At 44.4% G+C, this 14,353-nt stretch overlaps 1 long non-coding RNA gene across 3 annotated transcripts in view; it reads left to right on the top strand.

Moving 5' to 3' along the window:
- The window catches only part of LOC119167846 (uncharacterized), a 77,908-nt gene extending 64,559 nt beyond the window's left edge, over nt 1–13,349 (top strand). Inside the window, exons 2-6 of one of the 3 annotated variants that reach the window (XR_012888501.1) lie at nt 4,507–4,645; nt 11,104–11,178; nt 11,489–11,579; nt 12,618–12,773; nt 13,215–13,349. This is a non-coding gene — a long non-coding RNA (uncharacterized LOC119167846). The remainder of the gene's footprint in view (nt 1–4,506; nt 4,646–11,103; nt 11,179–11,488; nt 11,580–12,617; nt 12,774–13,214) is intronic. The other 2 variants (XR_012888500.1, XR_005109319.2) reach the window with 2 other exon arrangements.
- The last annotated feature ends 1,004 nt before the right edge of the window (nt 13,350–14,353 follow it).

Below are 14,353 nucleotides of genomic sequence, written 5' to 3'. Positions count from 1 at the left end.
ACGAATTCAAGGTTCTGCCGTTCGGTCTGTGTTCAGCCCTTGCGACATTCCAGAGGATGATGCTCTCCGGTCTCAAGTGGGAAGCCTTGTTTACTTAGACGACGTCGTTGTATTCTTCCAAACGTTCGAGCAGCACTTGCCGCGACTCAGATCTGTGTTTGCTGCAATTCGTACGGCAGGCCTATCACTGAAACTAGAAAAATGTCATTTTGGTTACAACAAACTAAAGCTCCTCGGCCACCTTGTTAGCCCTGATAGTATTCGGCCGGACCCAGACAAAACATTGGCTGTCGCAGATTTTCCACCACCTGCCAACAAACGTGATGTGCGTCTATTTTTAGGCCTCTGCACATACTAAAGACGCTTTGTGCAAAATTTCGCAAACATTGCCGAACCCCTCTGTCACGGACGGCCATTTTTGGCGACACCGCGTCACGGCAATTAATAGGCGCCGTACTCCCCGACTGACCGTGAGAACGGCGGCGCATGAAAGGGAGCCGAGAAGTGCAGAATGGGGTGCTCTTCTTAGAACGTCGCCGTCGACGTTTGATCCTTTTGTAACTGCGGCGGCGTCTCCAAGGTCGTAGAAGGCCGCGGTATACCCCGAACAAGGATTAGACTATGAGACGCACCGGCTGAGAGCCGAACGGTTGACCGTTCCCACGGGGAAAAGCGTGGGAAACGCTCTGGTGGCCAAGCCGTATGACAACAACCCGACAGGCTGTCACTCTCGCTAGTTGAGGGCCCTCTTCCAATTAAAAAGGGGTGGGGTCAAAATATTTTTGGAGCGGAGTTTCCATCAATTAAACGCGCATGATTGGACCCAGGTAAAGGTCTCTTGTCCCCAAGGAAGAGAGCGAGGAGACACGAGGGGAATTTAAGCGCAGGATTTCGCCCTGCTAGGCATACTAGTCGTTGACCAACATGGTGTAGAAACAGATCAACAAGCATCTCTTTTAGAAGTTTTTAGTGTGGCTCTGTATCGGCTGGCCTCCTAAACTTAGCCGTTCGTCTAGTTGTGACGCGATATTAACGTCTGCAACGTAGACATCGGGACTTCGCCTCGAGTTAGCTCAACCTGCTCGAAGTCACCTGCAAGCACTAGCCTCCCGGAGCCACCAGCGTTGCAACACCGCCGACATCGCAGTCGTGCCAGAACTCTCTTCGACTTCTCGCATCCGATCGTCGTGGACACAACGCTGCCGGTCATCACACGTATGCCTTCACCTGTTTTTGCCTTCGAACTTTCTCCTCCGTCGTTCTATTCTTGTTAGTTTGTGTAGTTTGTAGTAGTTCTCTCTCGTAAGCTGATTTATTGTTTCTGTTATATATTTCTTTAGATGTAACAAGTGTAGATGAATTTTGTTAGTTGTATTGAAGTGTTGTATTAGATCCCGTGTGCTGCAATATCACTAGAGTAAAGTTGTTTTGTTTTCTCACGTCTCTGATCTCTTCACTGTCTCTGCTTGCGTGCGGAACGAACCAACCTGCTGTCATTCCCGTCGCCGACTTCACGCTGGCGACGCTTGAGTGGCAGCTTGTAACACCCTCACTCATCTGACAAAAGACGACGTTCCCTTCGTGTGGGGCCCTGAGCAAACACGCGCTTTTTCCGAGCTCCAGCAGCGTCTCTAGTCTGAGCCCTTACTCGGACACTACGACCAATATGCCGACACTGAACTACACACAGACGTCAGTAACATCAGCCTTGGTGCTGTCCTCGTCCAGTGGCAAGGCGGCGTCGAACGCCCTATTGCTTATGCGAGCCGGATTTTATCATCTGCGGAGGCAAATTACACAACAACTGAAAAGAAGTGCCTAGCTCTTCTCTGGGAAATAGCTAAATTCAGACCATACCTGTATGGTCGCCCATTCAGAGTTGTTACCGATCATCATGCGCTCTGCTGGTTGGCGAACCTTAAAGACCCTTCCGGACGTCTGGCCAGGTGGAGCTTACTTCAGGAGTTCGATTTGACAGTCGTGTACAAGTCTGGTCGGAAGCATACTGACGCGGACTGCCTTTCCCGAGCTCCTCTTAAGACAGCGTCAGGTGATCACGATATCGACGGCCGTGTTCTCTGCGGCGTCAGTGTAACCGACTTGGCTGAACAGCAGAAGAACGATTCCAAGCTTCGAGACTTCATCGAATATCTCGAAGGCCGTACGCCGCATCCACCGACAGCATTCGCCCGCTCGTCATTATCGTTCTCCGTTCGCAGAAATATCCTCTATAAAAGAAACTTCGACCCTTACGCGACTGAGTACCTGCACGTCGTCCCACCAGCGTTACGAGCTGATGTCTTGTCTGCCTGTCACAATGAGCCTTCCTCAGGCCACTTAGGATTCACACGTACCTTGGCCTGGATTCGCCATCACTACTACTGGCCTAAGCTCAATCGAGACGTGAAGCATTACGTGAAGACGTGTCATGAGTGCCAGTGCTGTAAAGCACCACATCAGCGCCCAGCCGGCTTTTTGAATCCCGTCGCTCCTCCGACACAACCGTTCCAACAAATTGGCATGGATCTACTCGGAGCTTCTCCCAAGTCTCGTGACGGCAACCGCTGGATTGTAGTCGCTACTGATTGCATGACGCGCTACTGCGAAACGAAGGCATTACAACCTGGCACTGCCATTGAGACTCCCCGCTTTTTTATGAAAAACATCGTCCTCCGACATGGAGCACCAGCAGTTGTCATAACTGATCGTAGCACAGCTTTTACCACCCGGATGATACAAGACGCCATGCAGCTTAGCGGCACAGTACATCGAAAAACTACTGCATACCACCCACAAAGCAACGGCCTTACAGATCGACTGAACAAGAGGATCGCCGACATGCTATCCATGTACGTTGACCAAGACCACAAAAACTGGGATGACATCCTCCCTCACCTCGACTTCACTTACAACACCGCTGTGCAAGAAACAACTGGATTCACTCCATTCCGGTTGCTTCACGGCAGGGAGGTCACTACAATGCTGGATGCCATAGTTCTGCCAGACAGACACCAGATTAGTGTCAAGACGAACGAATTTATCAGACTGGCAGACGCAGCTCGTAAGCTTGCAGTCGAACGAATTCATAAGCAACAATGCATCGACTCGCTGCGGTACAACGCTCGTCGTCGCGATGTCTCTTACCAACACGGAGAACTAGTATGGTTGTGAACTCTCATTCGACAACGGCGCCGGTCAGAAAAGTTGTTACACCGCTATTTTGGTCCCTATAGAGTTCTCCTTCGTCTCAGCGAAGTGAACTACAAGGTTCTTGACGAGGACATGGCTCGTCAATCCCGCCATTCACAACAGCCACACGTCGTTCATGTTTCGAGGATGAAACCATTTTACCAATGCTGACTTTTCGTCAAACTCCCTTGAGTAGACTTACAGTAATTGTGAACACCCCCTTGTGTACTGCTTATCGTATGTGTTTTCTTTTCATCTGGTAATTATGTTGTGACATCGGGACGATGTCCTTTGGAAAGGGGGGTAATGCCACTAGTACAAGTTCTGAAAGTATCATTTCCACAGATGCTGGCAGGCTTGTATGTGCCACTGTTCAGAAGAGGACGAAGATGCGCGTGACGAGAAAAACAATAGTCATATTGCCGTTGTTCGAATCCGTTTGACGTCCTTGTGTACCAATGTCTACAGGTTACAGTTACGGTGTAACGTGAAAATATCATAGTGTACTTATAATGTTTTTGCATGCGAAAATTAACTACGACAGGCTCACCGTTTCTACGAACTGTCTCATTCTCAAGTACACATGATATCGTACTGCAGGGGAGGTGTAGCGAATACAGCGAGCTTATACCGCAACCGCAAAGCATGGTTTTAATACTGTTTCAACAAGAAACTCCTCCGAGCGTGGGCCCTTTCGCGACACCGGAACACAGCTGCGTGCGCTGGCTCGTGATAACATCTACGACGTGGTCACGTGATGTATATACGCGGCGCATCAAGAACGGGAAATTCCATGACGCGGCACACGCAAGGTCGCGCATGCGCGGCACTCGCTTGCGAACATGGACGATTTTCACGGTGGAACGTCATGGTCGAGGATTCGTTAGAAACGACCATGCTCAACGGCAATTTGCGACACCAAGACATGTATTCGTTGTCCTACTCTGATCGGCTAACCTGTGGTTGCATGGAGTCGAACAGTATATCACCAGAAGTTAGCGCTATGTACCGTTAACTTCACTGCTTCGAGTCACCATTAGAGGCACCCGGCAATGCAATTTACGAGATGTCATGGTAGCACCAGAACACAGAGCCTAGCGACTAGATGCAGCAAAACAGAGTCTTACAATGCGTAGCCTAGCGACTATACGCAGCGAAACCATACTCGCACATGCATATCATTTTCTTTTTTATATGTGAGCATGGGGGTCACGGCTGATTATGTAAGCACCGAGGAAGCGTTCTTTGAAAACTTGCCGAAAAAGGCACTGACACTTCAGCGTGTCACTGTGTTCAGTGAGCGTTTCATTTTCTTAGTATCCCTGGTGGTCGGCGCCAACAATGCTGAGGCGGCCCAAAGAGCTTCGTCGCACCCTCTGGTTAAATGTCGGGTGCCTATGTCGGAGCTTTCCCGCCTTGCTGACCAGCGAACAAGTTTTGTGGATTTCGCTATGAGGTAAGTCCTATCTTACGACTCTCGTAAATTTTCCCCGCCTTCGCCCTGTTCGACTGCCGACAAAAAGCTCATGCCTTGAATGTTTACGCTGCTTTGAAGTCGCACAGAGGCTTACTCGAAATCGGCTTTTTTTTTTCTTGCGCGCGTGCGGCTTTGGCATGATAGATATGTGGGGTTTAACGTCCCAAAACCACCGTATGATTATGAGAGACGCCGTAGTGGAGGGTTCCGGAAATTTCGACTATCTGGGGTTCTCTAACGTGCACCCAAAGCTGAGCACACGGGCCTACAACAATTCCGCCTCCATTAAAAAGTGCAGCCGCCACAGCCGAGATTTGATCCCGCGACCTGCGGGTCAGCAGCCGAGTACCTTAGCCATTAGACCACCGCGGCGGGGCCACGGCTTTGGCGTACTTGCGAATTCTGTGCAACGTTGTCGCGTGCCCCTGACCGCAAAGTTGGTTACCAGGAATTTAGCGGTGTGGGCTTGGTAGCTGCTGTCACGTTTCGGTATACAGTACGCATTGCGTTATAGTAAACGAAAATTCCTCTACGTCCCGGGGAAGTGGCCGACAAAGCTGGGACTCCAATTCTTTTCGTTGCAGTTGCGTTATTAGACGACATAACTGAAGTTCAGTTGGAGTGTTCCGTGTAGATAAACAAGCCACTTTGATTAGCAGAAGTGTGACATCTGGGCTGTATCTGATTGCAATAATTCACTTATAAATATAAGCGCGGCCTATTCAGCCGGCAGCGTTTATTTTAGCGTTTGCAGGTTTGTGCCGGCAGTAGTTGCTCAAGTTACGCCCAGCGTGTTGTTCAATTGGCTTCCGCTATTTTCGAAGTGTCCGTTAGTGATTTTCTCGTCACAGTTGAGTGCCAGTGACCTATGCTGTGGCGCATCGCGTCTCTCGCTATTTGGCTATCACAAAAAATGAATTAAAAGAAGAACAAAGCGGAAACACCACACGGAAGAGATCGCCTGATTGGAGCAACCCCGAGGGATTCACAGTGCGTTAGCACGGGCGCTTCCCAAGCCTATAGGGCGAAAAGGGACAAAGAAGCTGTCTTCGCTGTAACGGTTTGGCAAGAGTGCCGGCACATCAACTTCGAGCGTTATAGTCCCCGTTGCCGGGGCTATATCTACTTCCGTCAATGTCTGCACCATGCATCCGCAAGTTTTTTGACGAAAAGCAGCTCACTCGGTTTCTGAAAGAAGGGGTTCAAAGTTTATACAGCGGCTGCCACCTTTAACTGCTGCTGAAAGAAAGACTGTGAAGGTCTCTGAGATCTGCCGTTGCCGTTGCTCTGAATGTTCGCAGTGATATCGCTAGCACTACATGGTATAATATAGTATGACTGTGGCTGGTAAACACATTGTAATAGTATATTTTAAAAATATTTTGCCTTTATTTTGATACCAAGCATCAGAGAAAAGGTGACATGCGGAAGAATTAACAATAGGAATCGATCATTCAACTGAAATATACTTGCATTCTTTTATTGAAACGCTTAGGTACTTAGTATTAGTCGCATGCCACTATTAGGTGTATGTTCATAAAACATACATGACGGGATGACGGGGTATTTGTTCAATTCATTTGGTGCTGTCACTTGGAGTTGAAACCAGCGGTGCTTGTTGGAATGAGTTAACTCAAATTTTGCCAGACCACCTTGCTGTCTGTACAACTTCAGCACATTTCGGAAGCACCAGCTGGACAGCAAAGCGAGTGCAATACGTTGTCGTTTCACAAGTATTAGTGAATTCAGCACTTACATACCTTTTATAGATGGCACAGAATAGATACTGTAAAATCCCAAGTTAGTGTTTCTGGCTTCTTTGGAGGATTTTAAATTTGCGGCCACTTGTCTCCCCTATCCATTTTCACTCGTTTATACTGTTTATGCGCCAAACTAAAACAGTTATTGCATGTGTTTGTAGCTTTTGAAGAACATTGCTGCACTACCCCTCCCCTCTCTCTATCTCCAAAGGACGAAGTGCTGCTGCCATACTTGCTTCGTTTTTTTTTTGAATGCCTAAGTTTTTGGCTGCGTACTGCAGGTAGCAAACAGAAGTGCCATGACAAACTCGGCAGTGCTGACCACGCGGTGAGCCAAGCGTCCCATAGGAGGTGCTTATTCAGCATGTGTGGCTAAGCCAAATATAATGTACAAAGTTCCATTTATGAAGAAGAGTGTTGTTTTTTGCTAGTCAAGTCGAAGTGAGAATGTGTCTAAATAAGTGATAGTATACAGAGTAACATCAGGATGTAAGCTGCCTACCAACCTAACATTATTCGTGCTAAAGTGTTAATTATGTGCAACCTTTATTTGAGGGAGAAGTGCAATGGTTGCCATTAATGAGCATAGTTGGAAATTGCTGCACAACCAGTCACTGCGCCTTTACCGCTCATTATTATGTGGCCCATATTCTTGTGACCTCTCACTGTCATAAAATTGCTTCACAAAAACAACAGTAGAAAAGCTCTTGCTAGCTATAATAAGAAATTACTGTTATCATTGTTTTTATTTCCAATAAATCATGCTGTACTCCACCTATTTGTCACTGTCACCATGGCGAGTGCGTTTCGTCTGGAAACGTGACTTGGTTTCGCAAAGTCTTGCCTTTCTGTAGAATAGGGTACTGGCAAGTGGAATTTCGCAAAAACTGTAAAACTTTATGGTTTCTTGCAGCAAGCATTGTTATCTTTCTTGTAAATGCATGCATAGTTGAAGAATAGTAACCCACATTGAAATTTACAACCTTATTATTGCAGTGTCTTGGACAATCTTTACTGTATGCGATTTGTTTCTGCCAAACATAAGCCTAGTTTTTACCATGTTTTATGGTCAATTGCTAATTTTTCTGTGTACGTTTGCGAGCACAAGTTCACTTATGACATTAAACAACAGGCTTGAGTGGTGTGCCTGATTCTTGTCTGTGAATTTATAGAATACCTAAAATAGACTCTTCTACTTGGCACAATTATTGGCTACTGTGTGCACGTTCTATTCATCTATAAAATATAAAAATAGAGTATGCTTCTGGCAGCAATGAATACTGTGTTCAGACGCTTGTATACGCTGCGAAACCTTGCTGGTGCCAAATTTGTTGTGGGGTACGAGGAAGTGACTGGTAGCTAGCAATACTGCATTGTTACAGCTAATTGCACAATGGAGAGTTTTTCAGCTGCTTACTTAGTTCGAGCAGATGTCGATCACGTTTGCTGTAGTACGACATAGCCACAATGTTCATGCATCTGCAACCTGCATACCAGGAACCCTTATGTGAAGCAACATGATGTTGTGATGGGGCCGCTAAGTGATTACTGAGTTTTCTCTGTTTGTCAACATCATTACACAGGTTTTCTAAATGAACTCGAGTAGATTCAGCAGGCACTCGCAGCTACAAAGTCAGTAGTAACAACACCTTTGAATAGCAGATTTACCTAGCTGTATATTGCATTTTCCAGAAACTCCATTATTTTTTGACACCTTAACAGCACAGCTTGCTCGCTCAATTCTTAGTGGTGGGACATTACATGAAATATAATTTCATATATCATGCAAAATTCTTCAAGTTTTTACATTGTACATTAAGCTTAATGCTTTTCAACTGCTACCTCCCAACTAAATCTTAAGGATTGTCTCATGGGTGAAAACAAGAAACCAGGCCAGGGAAAGCAATAAGTTGCTGCGATATAACAGAAGCAAGTATTGCTGTGGTTCAGTATATAGCTGAAATTTGTTTAAAGACACCAATGTGGATTTCATGTGAGTGTTTACAGAGCATAATTGTGCACTGCTACTTTTGTTATCGCGGAAAGCACCTCCCAAAAGCAGTACTACAAGTATGTGAGCCACAAGTTATTTTCAATGAACGGATCAGACGCCTGAGTGCCACGGGCCGGCTGCTTCTGGCCTACACCGACAGTGCAGCCACCACAGTAAAGTTCTTGCAAAGTTGTGAGACATCTCTATATTGCATAGAGTACGTATGTTAATTTGCAGTTTTATAGCCTATAGGGATATGTCTGCTAAAGTAATTCCCTGCACAGTGTGTTTTCCATTCTCTCAGAGTGCCATTAGGCAGCTTTGGCTCTGTCTTTCTTTTTTATCATCTTCCAGACCATCTTGCTAATTCATACAGAGTGCTGCAGCAATCGCATTGTGTGAGTGTCACAGAAACTTCATTTCGAAAAACAACTACGGTGACCCTTTCATGTCTGACCAGCGTATGCTCTTCGCTAGCGGAGTGATGTGATTTTGCACTGACTGTCGATTGGTTTTTTCTAGAATATGAAATAGTGTTTTGGCCTAATAAATACGCCGTATAGATTGTGTCATTGTGACGCGTGCTGCATATTCATTATCACCTATGCCTTGCACAGTACTTCTTCCCCACACCGATGTAGCACAGCGGCACATTAACGAGGCCTTGCTTAGTTGATGGCTGCATGCTGATTGCACAATCACTGACCTCATGCTTTGTTGCCATGTGACTGTAGTCATGGTGGTGACCTATGCGTACCCCTCTTCACGGTGAGAACGATGGAGAAGCCGAGTGAAAAACTGAAAACAGTTACAATGTGTGCTTTGTTAGCTGTGACTTCATCATTTCATCATGTGAACACTATATTTGTGGGAACGTGCACACATTTTACAACTTGGCAGTCGTCAGAAATTTCAGATGGTGGGGTTGTTTATAGCTTTTTATATTCCAATTATGAATGGTCAGTTTATGCACTGCATGGCTTTGTTGGTTTATATTTTGCAATGCTCGTCTGTGCAATAGCCTGCAACTTCTGTCAATATTTATGTGTTCATTATACGAAACATTCTGTGTAATCAATATATACCATCAACAGCAAAAGTTTGTGGTACACGATATGTTTGATGAAGCAAAATTCTCACTTTGTCCAAGAATGCATTTTGAAAGAAATATTTCGTACGGCACTTCGCATGCAGTCACCAGTCTAATTACAAGCGTTAAGTAAGTACCGACGTAGCGGAAATTCGCATTTGTTGTGGATTCAACATCTACCGAGCTTTTCCTGTAGATAGTACTTTCATAAATTTTTTATTGCACTATATCCACCTCTTTTCTCCGCTTTGGCAGCTACATAGCTGGCAGCTCATTGCTTTGCTGATTTGTTTATTTAATACCTATTCAACCAGCACATCTAAAACGGTGTTTTGGGTATACTTGCGTCATTAGGTGTTAAATATTTTATTGGTCGTGGAGCTTTTTTCGGTCTTTTGGCTTTTACTTTTTGGCAACTTAACTGCTGTTTTCAGAGCTATCTGTTGATATCAATATTGACTCTACTACTTTGGTTCAGAAAGAAAATCTGAACAGATGCTGAGGTGCATGGCCTGCGCCACAGCATTCTAGGTTACCAGGAAGAAATTTTAGGCCGGATAATATGCGGCTCCTTGCTAGTTGCGTGTCTTGCTTTTACTTAGAGCTCTTTTCACAGTCCTAAAGTTTATCTTACCTTGCTCAGAGCTATGTTACCTTGTGAACAACCCCCGCACTGAGTGAATTTGATTTTTAGGTCAGCAGTTGCACTTTTGAAGAAGGCAAAAATGCTAGAGGCCCTAATGCTTCGGAATCGACACTCACGTTCAGAACACCATTATTATTGTTACGTCAAATGAACAAAGTGGTGATTCTAGATTGTATACTTATTTCAAATAAGAGAGGTGAGATGCTTAGTAGGTTGGTATTCATGTTAAAAAGGCAGGCCATGCAAACATGGACTTAAGAGAGTTGTCAAGACACCGCAAACACCAACTGTAAAAGTTGACATTAAGCTAGGAACGATGCAAGGCAAGTGGAGATATTGATCGAGACGTCATGCCTGTTGGTGTATGTGAGAGGTAACACAAGCACTATTACATGTTGCTATGCCAAGGCTCAACCATTATATGCATTTCTTCAATTCTGTGCTTGTACGAAACTGCGTGATTCGAATTTTGGCAAGTATTTACGTCGTAATATATAGATACGTTTATTGGTGGGCGTATGGTTAACTGTTTTATATGTTCCGTTAGTCTGCCTTGTCATTGTTAGTTGGCATTTGAAGTGTCCTGACCCACCTGCGGCTATGTTTGCAAGCCCTGTCTTTTCAACATGTATGCATATAATGTGTAAGGAAAATAGGTTATTGAGTAGGTATTAAGAAGTGGAATTTATGTCTAGTGTAAAATGTTAGTTCTGTTTTCTTCTGTTAAACTTTTTGCTTAACAATGACGGGGCATTATTTTAGAGCCTGCTAATGCAGTATGAGATATACGTAAATAAAGCAGCAGCTGTTAGCATGCCTTTGAGACTGCTACCTCATGAGGCCGCGAAAGTCAAGTTGTGTTATGTGGGGCACGCTAGAAAAAGTGAATTGTTTCTAATGTGTTTTTTTTTGTTTTCTCGGCGGACATTCTACAAAACTGGCCCAAAGGGGGACGGAAGGCAGTACAGGTGAACACACAGAAGCCATCGGGCTGCTTCAGAAACTGTGACTGAGCATTAACCTGTAAGTATTTGCGAGTTTATGGTCTTGTCATGTTAGTATGTGAAGTGGTTTCTTGACTATTTGCAATATTTTCCAAAACTGGTGCTTTGATGCCTTAATGTGAAAAGGAGTTGTTCCAGCACTATTTTAGGGTACAAACTTTCTAATACAGCAGAGGCCTTTGAAACCATGTGCACAGAAATTGAGTTATAAGAGAAAAATAACCTACACATGACTGTGGCTTCATGCTTTTACTAAAGCCTTTGTTTCTTTGTCAGCAAAATTTCATGGCTATGGTATCGAAATAATTTTTGTTTCAATTTATGCTAAGGTTGGTCATGAGAGAACATGGCAAAATAGTACTCGCCCAAGACCCACAGTTCGCGGGATTCAGTCCCGGCTGCAGCAGCTGCAAAAATGTTGTAGGTGGTCAAAGTTTTTGAAGCCCTCCACTACGGCATCTTTCATAATCATAAGGTAGTTTTTGGGCGTTAAACCCAGCATATCAGTCAAATCAAACATAGCAAAATGCAGTGTTTTTGTATACTTTTATAGGAGTGATTTTTTACATATAATTACAGAGTTTGTTTAAAGGGGTACTTACCAAGAGTTAAAAATACTTCTGAATGTAAAAAAGACGCCTCGACACATTTTAACCATGGGTTGTTTGGCTGATAAGACAGTTATTAAAGAATAAACGTAAAAGGTGAGCATCAATTGAGAAGAAAGGCTTACTGTCCATATCTCAAAATTCTATCAAACACTACATGACAGTTCTCTTATTATATCAGAAGTTAAGATGATGACAGGGGGGGGGGGGGCTTGAATGAGGGTCAAATCAATAAATAAAGTTTTTCTGGAGCCAATCAAGATTTTTTAAATTAGATCGTTTTAAATGTTTGTACGAAACTGTTTGTCTAAGTCGTGGCAGTAACCTTGATACGGTTTTCTGCTCTGGTAAATAGATGTCCTCTTGTCGAATCACTCATTTTTAGCATTAGGACATAGTGTTATAAAACTGTTGAGCTACAGACCCCTGCTAAATGCCTTGTCCTATGCAGCTTATGTTTGGCACCCAGTATCATTACAATAGAAGCATTTGTTAAAGTTGAGAATTTGTAATGAATGTGTTGAGATGTATACCTGATGAAAAAAATTATTGAACAAATGTTAGAGCTTGTTCTTTGACAACGGAACTTTTCTTTTCCGAGGTAGAAAGCTGAATCAAGGTTGCTGCCACAACTTAGGCAAATTGTCTTATTCAAACATTCGCTCTAACAACATATTTAATTTAGCAATCACACTCACTCAAGCCCCCATCTTCAAGTTAGCTCCTGCCGTAATGAGATATACAACTGTCATGTAATGTTTATTGGATTTTAAAAACTATATATTCAAGCCTTGCTTCCTAAGTTAGTCCTCACCATTTGTGTTGATGCATTATTCATTGTCTTCATCAGACTAATACCTCCACCATGATGATATGAATAAGGCAACGTGTACCCATCCAGCACTCTGTAAGGCGCAGCGACATAGTGTTGAATGGGTTGAGGTCACGGAAACGACGACGAAGTCCTTAACCTCTCATCTCACAGCTTCTGTTTCTCGCTCCAAAGGTACCGTTACAGTATGTTGCCTGCCGCACGTAGGCCTTTGCAGTGGTCTACAGTATTTTTTGTCTTGTGTAAGATTTCATATTATAATGCAAAATTCTTTTGTTTAACCCACACAACTCTCCATGGTGTTAGTAGTTACAGAATTTTTAACTGCCACACCATGGCACTAACTAAATGGAATTTGTTATGCTACTCTATGAAATCTTTTGCAGTTAGAATATAGTGCGTTCAACGTTGAGTTCTTGTCTAGTATAGCAATAGGCCCTCGTAGCATCCTGCTGCTTGTTCTGCATGTGATCTGTTCTTGCCCAGAAATACCGTCTGCTTGTTGTGATTCATGAAATAGTGGTGTAACAGAGGTGATATATGTAGTAGACATCAAAGTGGTTTAAACACTGAACATTGGTGCTGCTACAATAGTTTTTTGTACTTCCTTTTCAGACATACAGAAAGGAGCCAAGCGGAGCTGTTTATGGGCCACGCACACCGTTATATAAGAGGGCTTTCAGCACTTTTGACAAATATGTTTCTGAATACATCTATTAATCTTATGTTAAAAGAAGCGTGTAGTAGTGCGTTTCATTGTTCATTTGGCACGCTGCAGCAGGTATGACTCACACATCTGCAACACAACGCAGCACAGTGCATACACACAAACTACCCCCACATACACTCGGGATTTGTGGCTTAACTGTAAATTGTTTACTCGCACCTTGCACAATAATTACTGACAAAATGACATGAAAACTTTGCCATCTATGCAGGTAGCGTTCTCAGCACACGCTGGCACTAGGTGTGCAAATTTCAAACAGTTCACTGGTCACATATTATCTTGTAAACATTTATAGATAGAAGGCTGGGGTTGTTGGTAGCTGATACACGGTAATGACTGAAGCGCGACTCCAGAAGTTTTCTGTTTTCTCACCTTTGTACACGAGGTGGCATAGTCAAATTGGTCAGGCTGCAGCCATGTCTTATCACTCTGCAGCGTTCAACAAGCTCAGAGTTAGAACATGTTGCATGGAAAAGTTAAGCAACATCCTTTTTGTGTTCTTTAGGTTTTGGTGACCATTTGTCACAAACGAGCACTCAAAAAGGGCGCGCCACCGAATTCTCGCGACCAAGCGCTAGAGAGACGCCTCAAGGTCAACGATAAAGAAGAAAACAAGCATCCAAAGACTCTCTGGGCGCGCCATCTCTCTTCCCCTCGGAAGCGTAGTTCGCCGACTAACCTCCTCACATCGGCGGCCGAGCAAGCCCTGGAAGGTTCTGGAGGGAAAGGAGCGTGGTGTTGCGGAGTTGCCTCATGTGTCGCAGACGGCCCTCGAAACGACTCGCGCTTTCCCCAGCCTTCGCTGCGCATCGCACCGACGGAAACGATGAGAATTTTCTGGAATCTAGCGCGAAGGGTATTTAACCGAGCAGCAGAGATGGAAGATGAGGAGAACAAGAAATTTTGCGCCAGAGTGCGTAGGGTGTTCCACCTTGTCGGCGAAGCCTTTTGTCCTCGGTGACAGAGGTGTGAAGAAATTTCGCGCCCGTGGGCGTAGGCAGAAGGTGAAAGTTTTGCGCAAGTGTGC

The sequence above is a fragment of the Rhipicephalus microplus genome, unplaced genomic scaffold (assembly GCF_043290135.1).
Source record: "Rhipicephalus microplus isolate Deutch F79 unplaced genomic scaffold, USDA_Rmic scaffold_12, whole genome shotgun sequence".
In the NCBI taxonomy this organism is placed as follows: Eukaryota; Metazoa; Arthropoda; class Arachnida; order Ixodida; family Ixodidae; genus Rhipicephalus; species Rhipicephalus microplus.
This window is presented reverse-complemented; position numbering and strand designations above follow the sequence as displayed.